This window comes from Lissotriton helveticus, chromosome 3_1, assembly GCF_964261635.1.
Source record: "Lissotriton helveticus chromosome 3_1, aLisHel1.1, whole genome shotgun sequence".
Lineage (NCBI taxonomy): Eukaryota > Metazoa > Chordata > Amphibia > Caudata > Salamandridae > Lissotriton > Lissotriton helveticus.
Window position 1 is genome coordinate 1671748144 of NC_136061.1, and position 13431 is coordinate 1671761574.

A 13431-nucleotide genomic window follows, 5' to 3' on the forward strand; every position below is an offset into this window, starting at 1 on the left:
TTCTGCCGGATCAATCGGGATTTATTCCTGAAAGATCAACTTCACACAACTTGCGTACCCTTTTTGCTATGTATCACGTCCTCAATCCCAAGATAAAGGCGGTGGCTGTAATGCTTGATGCTGCCAAAACCTTTGATTCAATAGAATGAGGCTACCTCTTTTGTCTTTTCCAATGTTGGGGGTTCCCCACAATTTACACTGCCTGGATACGAGTATTATATACCAACCCCACTGCAAGGATACGAGTTGAGGGCACCACGTCGGATGCTATATAGCTAGGATGGGGGACAAGACAAGGCTGCCCCTTATCAACACTATTATTTGCCTTTACACTGGAGCCGCTGGCCTGCATTATCAGACAGGGACATAGAACGGTAGTGCTGCGCTTCATGCACTGCCCAGTGAGCATATCATTATATGCAGATGACATGCTTTTATTCACGAGAGATGTTGAGATGGAGCCAATGTTGTGAGAATTTATCAGATTTGGGCGATTCTCTGGACTCATCATAAATGGGTCTAAATCGTGGTGGTGCCTCTCACTGAGATTACCACTCCTCATGCATTCAAGTATCCCCTAGTGTGGTCGATGGAGCCTGTCAAATACCTTGGGGTATGGGTACATCGTGATCCTGAGCCAGTCCTGCGTGAAAATTATGGAACAGCCTGCACACATTTATGCAACAAGTGGATAAACAGATTAGGCTGCCGCTGTCCCTAGCAGACCGAATGGCACTAATAAAAATGGTTCTGCTACCTAAGTTTCTATATCTTTTCAGAAACATCCCAATACAGCTGTGTACTACCTTTTTTACAATAGTCCGATCACTAGTCATTAGATTGATCTGGGGTGGTAGGCAGGCTAGAGTGAGCTTGGCGATACTTATGCTTGATTAGAAACAGGGTGGTTCAGTGTACCTGATTTCTATTTATATTATCTATGCGCCCAAGCTCAGTACACTCATTATTGGTATAACACTCATGGTTTTATTCTGCATGTAGCCATGGAGGACAGTGATGCCCATTCTATCCCTTTACGTGCATTAGTGACTCTCACATGCAGAGGCACACCCAAGGTGGAAATTAATTCTATCAACTCCACAATTGCAGCCTGGCTGGCCCTCGGCCGTAGAGCAAAAAAATTACCGACATACTCCCCACATTTACCTCCGGCGTACCACACAGCAGCCTCAGTTACGCAGGAACCGGGCGCAATGCAACTGCTGGCTCTAGCAGGGATAGACAAAATGTGCAACGTCTTCTCAGATGGAACCTTTCTGATGATGGAAGATCTCTGCTATGTGCAAACACCATTATTTATTTTCACCCTACATAGAATGAAGAAGGCACTCCAAGCACATTACCCCACATTCCCATCTGAACCTCCCTACATTACCATCTCTGCATACATTATTCATTAGCCCCAATGATAACTAAATTGCATCGAGGGGCAAAACTCCATTACACACAATAGAGCTATGGAAAAGTGGAACGTAAAATTTGATCCACAACCCACGCAGAAAGACTGGGAGCACTGCTGTCAAATAACTAGTGCACTTACACCAATGGGAACCTACGGATAATTCATTTCAAATACCTCCACCAGGTTTATCACACACCACACAGACTATTCAAATATGGCTTACGAGATAATGATAACTGTAAATGATGTGGGAAGGTGGGAGCGGACTTCTGGCAGCAAGCGTGGGAATGTGATAGGGTGATGTCATACTGGGAGTTGGTCACCAGGACATTGCAAGAAATGACTAATCTTAAGCTTCAATGCACTCCCCAGATATGCATACTGCATTTGGTACCACTCCAGACAAGAAAGCTAAGCAGACTAATAAAAATAGCATTGCTACTGGCAAAAAGAAGGGTGGCACTGACCTGGGAGATTAAGCTGAGCCCCTCCTCTGATCTATGGGTCAAAGATATGGTTTATTGCCAAGACACATTGGCACTGTATGTGGAAGAGCTCCAGCTGCTTTCAGACCCACTGATATTTGGGAACCTCTACTGTAATATCTACACAAGCAGAAGCAAAACACACCAACTTGGTCTGAATAATGGTGTCCACTTGATAAAACTGTCTGATGTGTATCTATGTACCGCGTTACATATCTGAACCAGTTGCAAATGTATGTAGTCTACTCAGTATAGCCACGGAATGTTAGCATGTTTTATATGAACCTGATAAGCTCACTTTGCTTTCTGATTTGTTCATCTCTTACAATGTATGTCATTTGTATACAAATCAATAAAATCTGTGAAAAAAATAGGGTTCAGAGTAGCCCTACAACTTGCAATACATGTAGTCCCGATGAAAAAGGAGGGATCCAAACCTCTTGCCTGTGTCCTTCAAGGAATGATGCAACCAGTCCAGGACTTTGCCTCCAATTCCAATAGCTTTGAGATGGTCCAGTAGAGTGGCATGGGGTACTGTATTGAAGGCTGCTGAGAGATCTAACATTATCAGCAGTGCCTTACCTCCAGAGCCTAAAGTCCTCCTGATGTAATCTGCCACCTCAACTAGCATCGTCCCTGTGCTGAAGCATGGGCGAAAGCCAGACTGGCTTAGGATGTAATAAATTGTTTCTTTCCAGGTCTTGGGAAAGCTGGGAGTTGATATGTTCCTCCAATACTTCTGACAAAGCTGGAAGCAAGGATATGGATCTGTAGTTAGATCATTTGGTTGTGTCTGCTTGAGATTTTTGCAACAGAGGCAAGATCTTAGCTTGCTACCAGGTCTGGGTACCAGTGCTGATGCTAGAAATCCATTCAAGTTTTTATTGGCTAGTGGATTAGTAATACTTGTGCCAAGTGCTAGCACATTGTGGGAGTAAGTGTCCACCGGAGAACCCGATTTGAGGCTTTGAATGGCTTTCAGAGAATCTTCCAGTGAAAAGGAATCACATTTGGAAAGAGACCCTGTGGAATTCTGAGGATAACTTGCATAGATACTGTCTGGCCCCCTCCAGTAACATGCTGGGGGAGAGACTGTCCTGGATGTTCTTGATCTTATCATGGGAGTATTTTGCCAGCTGCTCGCAAAATCAGCTGATGGTTCTTGACGTCTGGATCTTGCTTCTGGGGACATAAGATTTTGCACAATTTTGGAAAATGTTTGTGATTTGGTCCCAGCTAGTTCAATTCTATCTTCCAGATAGGCTTTCTTTGCTAATCTGACCTCCCTATAGTATTTCTTTACAGCAGACGTATTCTGGTCTTAGAGATAGAACTGTATAATTTCCTCCATCATCTTTCTGGAGCCTTGCACTGTTTCTTGCCTTCTTTGAAGTTATTAGTGTACCTAGGACATGAAGGTTTAACTCCACGTGGGACTCATTTAATTTCGGATCCTCAGCCATATCTCCAATCCAATTATCCAGGATGTGAGTGTCGCAATTCATGTCACCCAAGAAAGACGGGGTTCCAGCCTTTACTGTTCTAGAGAAGTACTCTGGCTGGATTTTATAAAAAGCTCTTGAAACAAGAGAAGCTGTCACTTACTTCACAGGAGCTTCCCCTACTCTTGCCCAGAAAGATTGGATCAGAAAGTGGTTGGACCAAGCTTGTGCCTCATTAGAAAAATCTGATCCAACATATGTTTTGCCTGATGCTTAAGGCTAGATGCCAAATGAGACAGTTTGAGGGATGATAAAGTGTCCTATAAGGAAACTGCCTCACTATCCTCCTTTTCTTCCATATGAAGGTTAAAATATCCTAATAGTATGAAGTGGTCATATCTCAAGTCCAAATGGGCCAGAGCATCAGACAGAGAGTTAAGAAAGTAGCTTGCATGGCCCGGAGGCGAACATTTAAAACTCCGGCTAAAGATTGATGAGGTGGTAGAGAAAGGCAGAAACCAAGAGCCTCAGCATCTTCTAAGCCCTCAAAGTAGATTACTATGCAGACAAAAATATCTCTATAAATCAAAGTTACACCGTCTCCTCTACTGCTTACGCATATATTTTATAAACTATTGGAAAAGCAGAGGTGATAGCAAGGATAAAAAAGTTCAGTTAACCACGTTTCAGTCGTCCAGATTTTAATTACATAACAATAAAAAATATTTGAATCATATTTAGACAATGACCGTGCATTAATAAGTGCTGCAGAGTAACCTAAGTTAGTACTAAGGTCAGACAAGGGAGACAAATTAGATGAATTGGGGTGCTAGGTGGAGTTGTCTTGAAAACCACACTGTCTACAATGAAGGTCCGTCAAGCAAATAGGTAATGAAGGCTCTAAAGTGCATTTGCACATAGGGGCAAGCGTCATCAACTGGTCAGCCCTAACATTTGAACAGAATATTACCTTCTGAGGTTCCACGGCAATATAACTGGCACTAGCCACCTCCAGGACGCTGACAGATGCAGATGGGCTGCCCTAGGCCTGCTGGGAATGTGCCCACTTCACGCGTCCATGCCGCGTACTCATTTTAACTACATGAAAAGAGCGGGAAGCAAGAGCACCTACAGCTCAAAAATGGTGACACTATATGTCCCAATTTGAAAGACAATGGAACAAAGTTTTTGCTTCTCACAGCTCCCTGAGAACACCCCGAGCAGTGCAGTTCCCGCCCATGTAAGGTAACTTAAATTTCACATTCAATTCGGTTTTACAGTCTAATCAAATCAGGATTGTAGATACACAGATGACTAAAACATTCCCCAACTCAAAGCAATATGATTCCTATCACCGTTTTAGCCCTATAAATGGGTGCTTCAGTGCAAACTCTACTGCGCCGTGTACTGATTTAGGTATATGAAGAGAGCAGGTAGTTAGAGCACGTACTGCCCAAAACTGGCGGATCTGGATTCCCCGTTTTGAAGAAAGTAGAACAAAGTTTTAGCAGCTCCCACCTTCCTGAGAACAACCCGAGCAGTGCAGTTCCCGCCCGTGTAACGTACCTTCATTTTCAAATGCAATTCGGTTTTACAGTCTAGTCAAATCAGGATTGCAGATACACAGACAATTGAAACATTCCTCAACTAAAAGCATTAAAAAAATTAAGATTCCTAACGCTGATACAGTCCTCTAAATGAGTACTTCAGTGCATCAAAGATATGTCTTTTTGAACTCATTCGCTCATACTCTGTTGCTTGTGAGCCATTTTGTGTAGTAAAAGGGGCTTGGATACCGCCCATTAATTACCTTTTATTGGCTATATTGTCACTTCCTCCTCTGCCTAATTTTGAATAGTGGCCTTTCTCTGCTCGCCCATGTGACTGAAGTAATATTTTTTTCTCTCTTCTTCCTCTGTCATCATTGTCCTTGTTGCACCTCCTGGTCAGAAACCTGATCTTTCCCCCAGCAGTTCCGTTGTTGAGCTGCTGCCTCTGCCCTGTTAAAGTAGGTGTTCGAGGCCCTCCTTCACCGCAGGCTCCTTCCTGCACCTCATCCCTGGTGGTCCAGTGGCAGAGCTTTACTCTTCTGCTGGTCCGCTGTTGTCTGTCTTTGTGTTTTGTGCCCTGTTTCTGTTTTCTGTCTTTTGTTTCTGTTTTCTGTCCTGCTATTGTGTCTTTATTTTGTATTGTATTGTAATTGTACCTGTATTTTCTGTTCTTGTACCTGGGTCCTTCGTGCCCATTTTTATCACTGCTGCCCCCGCAGCCCCTCCCCCTACCATTTCCCACTCCTGCCTCACAGCTGCGCTTCCCTTCCCTTTCCTATTTAATAGCGGACGCTGCGTGGCCACGCCACTGGCGCGCCAAAGATGCGCCATAGGCAAGCCCATCTGCCCCCAACTGTGTTCCATTTTTTCTCTTCCCTTCCTAATATTCTTTTCACTGTCTTTTTACTTCACGTCTCTCTCTTTTGTAGAACATGGAACTATGTACCTGCGTGTACAGATCTCGTTTCATGTTCCATATTACTTTTTTTGGCAGTTGCCATCTTGCTTTCGATATATAGATACAAAAATATTGGTCAGGGTCTATTGATTATAACACAGATTATATCATAAGAATCTTTACACTAATGAATTATTTTGAGTTTCTTCTGTGCAGTATAAAAGTATTTATTCACACATTTTGGTATTCAGTATAATTGTTATCATAAAAAGTGTCAAAAGTAGTACAATGGAAAGTTTGCGAAGACCAATTACTTCATTGGGTCATACACATACTGAGGGACACGAGTCTCAGTCAAATCAATGTATAAACTTTCTAATTGATTCACATGTATTGTCTACAAAATGACATTTCGACGCGCTCAAAGTGACAAGGAAAAAGAGACAGTTGAGTGGGATAGGTGTGATTGGGTAAAGGTGAGGACTGGGTAAAGGGTGTTGTGACCATACTACAATCTCAGTGGTATTCAGTACAGCCTTTACAGACTAATTTCGTTCATTAGTTCCAATAGGTTCTTTAACATAGGGTCCATATTAATCCATAGGTTGCTTCCTATGTTAAGAAGGTAGGTACAATCCGGTCTACGTTTCGACCCCTGGATTAAGGGTTGATTGAAGCCTCATGCTGGGGTCTTCTTCAGGACTTAAAGGTGCTGGAGCGCCTATAAATGGTACAATTGTAAAAAATTGGAATGTATCAAAACATAAGTGTGGAGCGCAGTTGTACTGCAACTGAGTTACTTAAAAAGAGCTTCTTACTTATTAACGGGCCGTCCAGTGGCCTTTATGGTTGGACCATCATTGGTTCCATTGTGACTGTTGAAGACCTAAAGGTATTTGAAAATTAGAAGTTTCAGTTGTGGTGACGGGTTAGTTGTGTAACCCTATCTGTGATATAGTCGGGGGAATAACATCAGGGGTACTTACTGGAAAATCCTGGGCTTTTCAATTAATCGTTGTATTATTTTCATGTCCTTTTGGAAGCTTCTCCAGATGCGAAAACTCTTTGTGTGGCCCAAGTGTTTTCTAAGAATTAAAAGGAGAAACAAGGTCCTTTTGGTCAATCCGAGTCCCAGTGTGGTTGAAGGACTCAATACTGAACTAGTTAATTCTATGGGAGTTAGAATGACGCTAAGATACGACCGGATTAAAAAAAAAGGCTTTGCGGTCTCTTAACATAAGGGTATGTGAACCTCTTATTACAGTAAGGGAGCCCCAAAAAATGTTTTTAACATCACGTGTCTTGGGGGTTGGAGGCACTCTTAATGCAACCCATATACGCCGTGATTGATAACTATCCGGGTGGATGGCAGCGCCTCGCTACAAGAACGAGCCACTCTAACATGGGCGGTGGTATCTATGAAGACTAGGGGTATAGCTGCCGCTTACCATCAGGACCCCTCCGGAGCGCGTGTATCCATCAGCGCTGCCGAGCCGCAAGTGAGCAAGCCGCGAGGTGCAGCCGCTGAATACTTCCCGAGGGCTCGCCTTCATTCGACCAATCGGGCGCGGGCAACTGCATCCCGTTTAGGGAATATGTGCAAAGTACCGCCGAAATTGAAAAATCGTTTTGATTTTCAGGGGACACAGGTGAAACAGAATGAACATCCACTGCTTAGCTGGAAAGTGTCTATGATGCCTCATATAGTTATCGACCTTATAAGTTCATTACCACATTGAGCGTGGTCCTGCCTCTAAGAGAATTTTTAAACAGGTTTGAGCATACAAATACATTTACTGAGTGTTGGCTTATAAAAAGGGTAAGATCCTTGTTACAATACATGACATTTGATATGCAGTAAACGGAACATTCACTAAATATCTGTGCTATAAAGCCCCTTATTGCAGTACATGACATTTGGTTACTGAATTGGCATGCAACATTAGAGCATGTTCGAAATAGAAAGAACATTCACCAAGTAGTTAGTAGGTGTTTCTACTGCCTCATGTAACTGTCGATATTCGGGTGTCATGTGAATTCTTAAACACATATAGCATTGTGTAGTGCATAGAAATATATTTACTGTGTGTTGCCTTATAATACCGGTGAGGACCGAAAAACCCACATTACACTGCTTGACATCCGATTGCTTAACCCGCATGTAGCATTGGCCTTGTGCATGAAAATGTTATGGTCTAATTACAAGCAGCTAGTACATATCGACACACTAAATGGTTGTCACATGTTTAGATGTGTTGTAATCATTACTGTACATTTGTAAAGGAGATCTACATAGCATGTATCACTGTATATTCTGGCTAAGGGGTTATTCACAGTTTATCAAAGCCATTTGAGAAAAGGTGGCATCAATCTCATTCAAACCATTTTGTACAGAATCAAACAACTGCATCCATTTACATTCTCTTATGTTCATGATGGAGTTAAGATCACCGCCCCTGGGTCCCAATGTGATTTTTTCAATGACCACCCATTTCAGAGATTCCGGTGTGTGGGTCTTTGCCAGAAAGTGGTCTACTAGGGGCGCCCCCATCGTTTGACATCTTATTCTACTGCAATGTTGCAGTATCCTATTTTTGATTTTCTGCTTGGTTTGACCTATGTAGATCAAGCCGCAAGGGCAGAAAATGGCGTAGATCACTCCATTGCTGTTGCAGTTTGTAAACGCTTTCAAGTCAATGGTCACATTATTATGCGTGACAGTCTTTGTTTCTATGCACAGTATACAGGCCTTACAACTGCTGCATTTGTAATTTCCGATAATGGTAGGTAGGTTCCACATTGTTTGTATAGTTGGAGCTGGTGGGGTGTCCAGCGTAGAGCGTACCACAAGGTCTCTGATTCTTTTAGCTTTTTTAAACGCATGCATAGGGGGGTCTGGTACTTCAATTACGTCTGATATGATGCTCCAATAGTTGTTAATTATTTTACGTATCTCATTGCTCTTGCTGCAAAATGTGGTGACACAGATCATCCTATCTTCTGGGAGTTTTCGATTCCTTGGTACAAGTAGGGTTTCTCTGTCACTAAACCATGCCCTTTTGCGTGCTCTTTTTACCAGTCTCTTGGGGTATCCTCTCTCTGTTAAACGGGAGATGAGCTCATCCGATTCAGCAAAGTAATCATCTTTCATGGTACAATTCCTGCGGATCCGGAGGAACTGCCCGAAGGGTAGATTGTCCCGTAGGGCCCGAGTGTGATGGCTTGTGTGTCTCAGTAGAGTGTTCCTCTCGTCGGTTTTCTATACAGGGTGGTGTATAGCAGTCCCTCTCGTTCTTTGATGCTAATGTCCAGAAAGTCAATGGACTCATTACTGCAATGGGTTGTGAATTTAATGTCCTCTGATTGGGTGTTTAACCATTGAGTGAATGCCTCAAGATCTTGTTTCTGTCCAGTCCAAATCATGAGGATGTCATCGATATATCTGTGGTATTCAGATATACTGGTGACAAACGAGTTGTTTGGGGAAAGGATATGGTGCTGTTCATAATCACTCAAGTAGAGGATCGCCAGGTCTGGGGCAAAGGCTGCCCCCATCGCCACTCCCTTGCTTTGCATAAGTGACACGATGTCCATGGTTACAAGTAACTGGTTGTTTCTGTTAAAGGGTTTTTGATCCACTAAGTTGATGACCTGCATGGTATCCCTCAGGTAGGTAGGCGTTGCTTCTGCCAGAGGTTTTAAAAATATGTCCACATATTTACAGAGTGGCTCCAAAAGGGAGCCACACCCAGATATGATTGGTCTCCCAGGTGGTTTGGTGGGGTTCTTGTGGACCTTGGGTAGAACATAGATCGTGGGAATGCGTGGTTGATTCACATTTAGATATGTGTATTCTTTATCTGTAAGGAAGCCTTCTTCTTTTCCTTTTTGTGTTATTTTTTTTTTATCCGGTTGTATCTTAGCGTCCTTCTAACTCCCATAGAATTAACTAGTTCAGTATTGAGTCCTTCAACCACACTGGGACTCGGATTGACCAAACGGACCTTGTTTCTCCTTTTAATTCTTAGAAAACACTTGGGCCACACAAAGAGTTTTCGCATCTGGAGAAGCTTCCAAAAGGACATGAAAATAATACAACGATTAATTGAAAAGCCCAGGATTTCCCAGTAAGTACCCCTGATGTTATTCCCCCGACTATATCACAGATAGGGTTACACAACTAACCCGTTACCACAACTGAAACTTCTAATTTTCAAATACCTTTAGGTCTTCAACAGTCACAATGGAACCAATGATGGTCCAACCATAAAGGCCACTGGACGGCCCGTTAATAAGTAAGAAGCTCTTTTTAAGTAACTCAGTTGCAGTACAACTGCGCTCCACACTTATGTTTTGATACATTCCAATTTTTTACAATTGTACCATTTATAGGCGCTCCAGCACCTTTAAGTCCTGAAGAAGACCCCAGCATGAGGCTTCAATCAACCCTTAATCCAGGGGTCGAAACGTAGACCGGATTGTTCCTACCTTCTTAACATAGGAAGCAACCTATGGATTAATATGGACCCTATGTTAAAGAACCTATTGGAACTAATGAACGAAATTAGTCTGTAAAGGCTGTACTGAATACCACTGAGATTGTAGTATGGTCACAACACCCTTTACCCAGTCCTCACCTTTACCCAATCACACCTATCCCACTCAACTGTCTCTTTTTCCTTGTCACTTTGAGCGCGTCGAAATGTCATTTTGTAGACAATACATGTGAATCCATTAGAAAGTTTATACATTGATTTGACTGAGACTCGTGTCCCTCAGTATGTGTATGACCCAATGAAGTAATTGGTCTTCGCAAACTTTCCATTGTACTACTTTTGACACTTTTTATGATAACAATTATACTGAATACCAAAATGTGTGAATAAATACTTTTATACTGCACAGAAGAAACTCGAAATAATTCATTAGTGTAAAGATTCTTATGATATAATCTGTGTTATAATCAATAGACCCTGACCAATATTTTTGTATCTATATAACTGACCCAGGTCAGAGAGTTTTTTAGGGTACACCCCATTATAAACTCACTACTTGCTTTCGATATAGGCGGATGCCCCGGCATTCTACAATAAAACTTGATTTTACTACACACCTTATGAATACCTCGTATTTTACAAACTGGCGACGATTGGTAGGAAACTCCCCTTGCTGTATTCCTTTAGTGGCACAGGTGCGGTGCAGTCTCCAAACCCGTTTTCTATTACTGTGTTGTTTCACCACCGGAGTTGCTGTAAGGGACGCTGCCGATTTTGAGGAACTGTTTGGTGAGTTTTGGATTTTCTTGGCATCTTTTGAGTGGTTCCTGTGGACTTTTCCATAATTGGTTTTTATTCCCTCTTCAACAGTCATCCTCCAACTTCAGTATGATTGCCCTGACAACGGTATCCAGCCCTGCTTCGTGACGTCTGCTAGTTCCCTCTGTGACGGCTGTAAGGGGGACTGACGCTTTCTTCACTACGTGATTATAGTTGCCCTGACAACTGCATCTGCCTAGTGACACCTGCCAGTCTCTGCTCTGAAAGCTACTCCAACGGGGGACCAACGTGCTTTCATCTCTACTTGTGTGTGTCATCGCGCAGTGGCGTATTTGCGTCATTACGCTGGCAGCCATTTTATGCACTTCATCTTTCAATAATGGAAGAGTATACTGCTCTCTTTAGATGCTTTTGTCAGTGTGACATCAACTGAGGAAGTTTTTTTTACCTTCTTTTTCATTTCCTTCGTGCGTACATTTTTTTTGTACCCTTAAAGACCCTGTTTTTATCCACGTCGATGAGCACGACTGCGCATAATTTATGCTGTTACACATTGTACATTTTGTGTACATCTGAAATGGTGATGTTTCATCGTAGAGTACTTTCATAATGTATTCATCCAACAATTTTATCTACATTATTGGTTTGGGAACTTTGGTATTGTTTTGTCGTGAGTTTTGTTTTTAGATTATTTTACCTTACACTTGGATGGTTATTTTTACTGAGGTGACTAAGGTCACACTTATATTATCACATCTATATTTATTCGTGTTTTGCCTGTTATTCACAGTGACAGGCACACCTTGATTTTCATGTTTTGTTTAATTCTCTACATTCACTGTTTGTTTTAGTTTGTAAATTAAGTGCTACTTGGTAACTTTATATTTAACACCATGCAGTTTAATCCACCTTGTAAGTTTCTACAAAACAAAGGTGAACTACCTATTCCATGGGCCAGGTGGAAAGAAGTGTTTATTACATATTTAAAGGCTATTGATGGTAAACGCATGTCTGCTGAGAGAAAGAAGAATATTTTTCTTCATTGTTTAGGCTTTGAGGGTCAGGTTGTTTACAGGACTCTTCCTCCTGTAAGGTCTAGTGGAGACCATAATGTTTATGATGAAGCTATCTTACGCATTGAAAATAGATTTAAACCCACTACAAGTGTTGCGTTAAATAGGTTTACGTTTTACACTAGAGCCGAAGAAGAGGGAGAGTCACCAATGAAATGATCAGGGATCAAATCATTGTCCATGTGAGAAGTAAAAAAGCCCAAGAACAGCTTCGGATTTTAGGTGACCTAATTTAGAGACAGCTATCAGCACTGCCGAAGCTTTAGAACAGTTAGAAAAGTGGATGAAGTCTCTCAATAAAGAGAATAAATCTTCCAGTTCATGCGAAGTAAACAGTGTAACACCTAGCACTTCTAAAAGTACAAACAACACCAATTTAAATGCTTATGTACATTCCAAAGGTTTTTATTGTTACAGATGTGGCAATCCAGGTCATATTGCTTCTTTCCCACGGTGTCTGGCAATTGGGAAAGAATGTAGTAAATGTGGACGCATGGGGAATTTTTCCAAAATGTGCAAGGATACCAATATAAAGAAAAATTCTTCTGTTTCGTCTTCGAATTATTCCAAAGGGAACATTTCTACTACCTCGCATGATTTATCCTTAAGTGAAGATAACCAGTCTGAACTAGACACTGGTATTGTTGTTTCCATTCATGACTCCTTTGATAGTTCAGAAGCTGATGAAATTGGTCCGCCAAAGTGTATGGTTAGTATTCTTGGAAGAAATCTTGAGCTGACGGCCGACTCTGGATCACCTTGGACTATCATCACAAGGCAATTTTGTTCAGAAATCTTTGGTAATTTGATTGATATGACATGTCTTTGCAAAGCTGATATTATAGCACACAATTTTGATGATTCCAAAATTGATTTTAGAGGTTTCAAAGAAGTTCTTATTGAATTCAAAGAAAGTAGTGTTTTATTAAACTTTATGTAGCATTTAAAGGTGTGAATGTACTCGGACGGCGTGATCAGGCCAAACTTGGTATTGTGTTAAATCCCAGGGATAAAGAACCAGTATCTGTTCTAGCTGTTACTTCTTCCAGTGATGTAAATGTTGAAAACCTTACTGCTTCTAATGATGAAATTTTGAAAATTTTACTTCACTTTTTCCTGAGGTGTTCACTGAAAAGTTAGGTAAACTTAACAGATTCAGTCATTGAATAAAAGTACGAGAAGGTTCAGTTCCTATCAAGCAAAAACTTAGAGGGGTTCCCATCACTATTAGGACTGAATTGAAGTCTATGCTGGATGACATTTTTTCATCACTCCTCATGGTTT